We start from the raw sequence: 4,756 nt of genomic DNA on the forward strand, positions 1-4,756 counted from the left end.
AGAGAAAAGGGAAATTTCTTCCACAATCCAAGTCCATACATTTAAAATGTTCTTCAACGATTCGTGATGCATGGACCTAAAGGAGTAAATAATCTAGCTGGGTAGCATTTCTAGTTATCATAGGATCAATTACCAGCAAATGACACAGAAAGTGATCTTATAAAATATTTCCCTTATGCTAGTGGGGTGGGTAGCTTGATGTATGAGATGGTTTGTACAAGGCCAAACATGTCATATGTCATGAGTTTGTGTCCAGGTTCATGGAAGATCCGGGAGGAGTACATTGGGAAGTTTGAAGTTGATTATGAGATACTTGAAAATTTCACTAGGTTTATGACTATTTTTTAAAAATCAAGATGAATCATCTAACCATTAGTTGGTTTTGTTGATTCTGACTATGTTAGGAATTTAGACTCCAGGAAGTCCATCATTGGATTCATCTTCAACTTATATGGAACAAAAATAGCTTGGAAAGCCTCTCTTCATTCTGTGGTTCCTTTATTTGTAACAGAAGCAGAGTGTATAGCACTAATTGAAGGGGTGAAGGAGGCAACATGTCTAAGAAGAATTCTATCATAACTTGGAGTTAAACAGGAGGCTGCACATGTGAATAATGATAATCAAATTGCATTCCACCTCACAAAACATCAAATATATCATGAAATATGTAAGCAAATTGATGTGAAATTACACTTTGTGGGGAATTTCACTTCAAGGGGACATATTAGTGGAGAACATCTCGACACATGAAAATCATGCATATATGCTGACAAAGCTACTGACACAAGCTAAGTTTAAGCATGGTAACAAGGAAATAACTCGAAAGGGGATGAAGGACAACACATTCTTTGGAGAAAAGGTAGAGATCATTGTGGTAAGCTTGTCTCTCAAAGAAGATTTTATGGATTTTATTAGAAGAATTTGAGCTAAGAAGTCATGAAAATGTTGCAATCATTGAATAACTATTGACTTGGTAGATTTTGTTAATAGAAGGGAAAAGAGCAACTTGTTACCTAATCAATCGATGAATGTATAAATACACGAGAGTCGTGAAGATATATGCATTCCATACTAAATACACTCAAATGCAGAAACAATTGTGAGATAAGAGAATTGTGAACAAGAAAAAGGTAGGGGCAACTTGATTAAGATATTTTTTTTTTGTGGTCTTGGTTCTAAAGCGCTTGTATCTGCAAACTTCGTGTGATTATTCAGTAAAGTATTTTCATTGTTCTTCAGTGGATATAAGTCATTAAGGATTGGACCACATAATTTGCTCGTGTCTTCACTTTTATATCTTAAAATATCTTTGATCGGTTCTCGGGTTGATTGCATCATTATTCTTTGTGTTTGAATGTTGATGCATTGTTTATCTTGGGCGAAATTGATTCATAGGTATTCGATTTGATTTTTTCTAAAACCAACAAAAATCATTTGAGAAGTGAAGGTCAAGAGATGATAGGAGATCACTTGAGAAAAAAAAGATCAGAAGACACTCGTTGCTGAGGAAAGAAAAAGCAAGTGGACAGATTCAGATTCAGATCCATTCAGCTCAGAAACATCATCCCGCGAGAGTGATGAAGAGAAAGTCTAGCGTCTGACGACTGATGTTGAACTAGAAACAGTAAGAGATGAACTAGATACTGCATATGACAAGGTAAAAAAGAAGAATCTAGTTAAAGAATCCATATAGTAGCCGGACAGTGGCTGCTCTAGACATATGAATGGAAATGTCAAGCTTCTTTCATAAGGCATTGAATGCAAAAAAATAAAAATCACTTTTGGAGATGATTATGAGGGTAAACCTGAATAACAATAAGATTATACATGACAAAGTTATCATTAGTGGTGTGCTATTAGTTGAAAAGCTTTGCTATAACTTGATGAATATTAATCAATTATGTGATAATGGATATTCCGTTAAGTTTCATAAACTTACCTGCACTGTCAAATATACTAATGTTGATATCATGCTAATTGGATTAAGAGAACAAAACACATATAAAGTTAGCTTAAATGATGAACAACTTGATGCTCCTATATGTTTATTGCTTTAAATGATAATAAAAACTGATTGTGGCAAAAACAGTTGAATAATTTGATGTTCCAGTCTATTTCCAATCCAAGTAAGCAAGAACTGATTACTAGATTGCCTAAAATCGATTTCACCAAAGATAATATGTGTAGTACATGACAACTTGTTAAGCAAGTTATATATTCTTTTCAAAATAAAGGGTCACTACAAGAAAATAGGCATTCAACAACACATCAAAGACAACTGTTTTTTATTAAAACTGTTGTGTCTTTCCTTTTAACAACGGTTTCATCAAAAACGTTGTCGTAGCCTAAAAAACCTGCTGATAGACAACAGTTTTTTAAAAACCGTCGTAGCCTAAAAACCCGCTGATAGACAACAGTTTTTTAAAAACCGTTGTCTTTGATGTGTCTACGACAACGGTTTTCTAAACACCGTTGTCTTTTAGCGTTTTTTTTAAGGTCAAAGACAACAGTTTTCTAAACCATTGTCTATTAGCGTGTTTTTTGGACAAAAAAACCGTTGTCTTTTATCTTTTTTTTTGGAGTCAAAGACAACGGTTTTATAAAACCGTTACCTATTAGCGTGTTTATTTAGACAAACAACAACGGTTTTAAAAAATCGTTGTGGATTAGGGTGTTTTTTGGACAAACAACAACGAGTATCTTAAACTGTTACAATATTTATCGACGGTTTTGCTTAAACCATCGCAATATTTAGCGACATTTGTTTAATAAAACTGTCACAATTTTTAAATTAGCAACGGTTTTAACAAAAACCTTAAATTCGTCGCTATTAGCGACATCATAAACCATATCATGTTGAATGCATTTTCAACAACACCCTCAGTTAAAACTGTTTTAAATGACCAAAAATCCATTGTCGTTTAGCGTTTTTCTTGTAGTGGGTATAACTCTTCAACTAAATGCTTAGATTTGGTGCATATGGATTTGTTTGTTCCTATACTAGTAAAGAGCTTAGGGATAATGAAAAATACTCTAATGATTATGAACTATTATTTCAGGTTTACTTGGGTGATCTTTCTCTCATCCAAAGACAAGCAAGTGTCCAATTGGTCAAGATTTTGAAACATTTTCAAAATGAGAAATACATTGTGATAGATAATAAATAATTGATAGGGACACTGAATTTTCAAACAAAACTCTATCAATACACATTATCCGATATCTCCAATTATCCAAGAATTTCTTATATTAATATAAAGATATTAATTTCCATGTATCAACTTTTTAGAAACCATTAATTTTCATATTTGGATGCATACCAATGTGAATTAACGGGTGCGAACTCTGAAAAGAAAAAAAGACTAAAGAAAACTTATCTTTGTATCGACAATCATTAAAAGTATATGTTTTATTGAAGACCTGGTTGAAGGAGTTTGCATGTATAAAGGTTTGATTCAAGACTGAGAATACCACTTAAGCTTTTACAACCTATCTTATCAAAGATTTCAAGAATTATCTATCTTCAAGCTGCTCTATATCACATGCATATGTTTCATATCTTTTCATTTGAGAAAACTTGTGTTGTCTTATCAACTCTAGTTGTTTAAGCTATATATTAAAGAGTTGTATTTGTATGTTTGAACTTAGGGTTCAATAGACCGTTTGAGTTTGTGTTAGATAGAAGATAATAAGAGTTTCAGTTTAGACATTGGATAAGTCCTAACTGAAATTGGATAAGTACTAATTGAAGTGAGTTTATACAAAGAGTTGTACAAATAAAAGTTTTTTAGTGGATTTTTTCTTTGAGTGGAAGAAAATGAGATGTAGAAAGATATTGATTCAAACTTCTATATATCTTGTGTTACTTGCTTTCGATCACTTCAATTTTGTCTGATGTCTGTGTAGAAAGAATTCTTAATTAAAAATATATCATATCATTAGTCCAACAGGACCTTTCCGCACTTGAAAATCATTTTCAGCGGTCTAGTTGCATTTAAATTTTTTTAAAATATTTTATTCACCTATGTAAACTCTTTTTCCGATCCTAACATTTGGGTTTGCAGGAACGACAACTATGCATCCGAACTCAACTATCTAGTGTTCGCCTGAATCTTCTTAATTCTTGTAACATTTTTGTTGGCTACATCGAATATAAAAAAAATAAATAGAAGCTCGCCGTGATCATGATCAAGTAAATGGTTAAATGGAAATTATAATTTTGTTTAAAAAAACATATTGTAAGGTTTTTAAGAAAATAAATGTTGTATTTTGTTAAATGTAATGAATGGATGAATAACAATGAATAGGGTCGGTGGACGTGATAATTAATTGTTGACCTTTACACGCTCTACTCTCGTTAGACATCGCACGTCCTACCCCACGTTTATCCAAATTCCCCATATCTAGTACTGATGAATGGTCTTAAAAAAATATAGAATTTATTGAATTGTATCATCTTCTGAAAATTAAAATATCAAAGTATCATTTATATTTGTATTGCTTAAAAAGAATTTTCATTTATATTTCTTTCGTCACCGCATATCGAATATACTCGTCCGAATATTTTCAAATATACCATTACTCGTCCAAATTAAGATGAGAGGAAATTATAGCTAGAGTAGGTCTCTTGTGAGACGGTCTTACGAATCTTTATTTGTGAGATAGATCAACTGTACAGATATTCACAATAAAAAGTAATACTTTCAGCATAAAAAAGTTATACTTTTTCATAGATCACCCCAATAAGATATCTGTC

This window comes from Primulina eburnea, chromosome 8 (genome assembly GCF_022965805.1).
Source record: "Primulina eburnea isolate SZY01 chromosome 8, ASM2296580v1, whole genome shotgun sequence".
Taxonomy (NCBI): domain Eukaryota; kingdom Viridiplantae; phylum Streptophyta; class Magnoliopsida; order Lamiales; family Gesneriaceae; genus Primulina; species Primulina eburnea.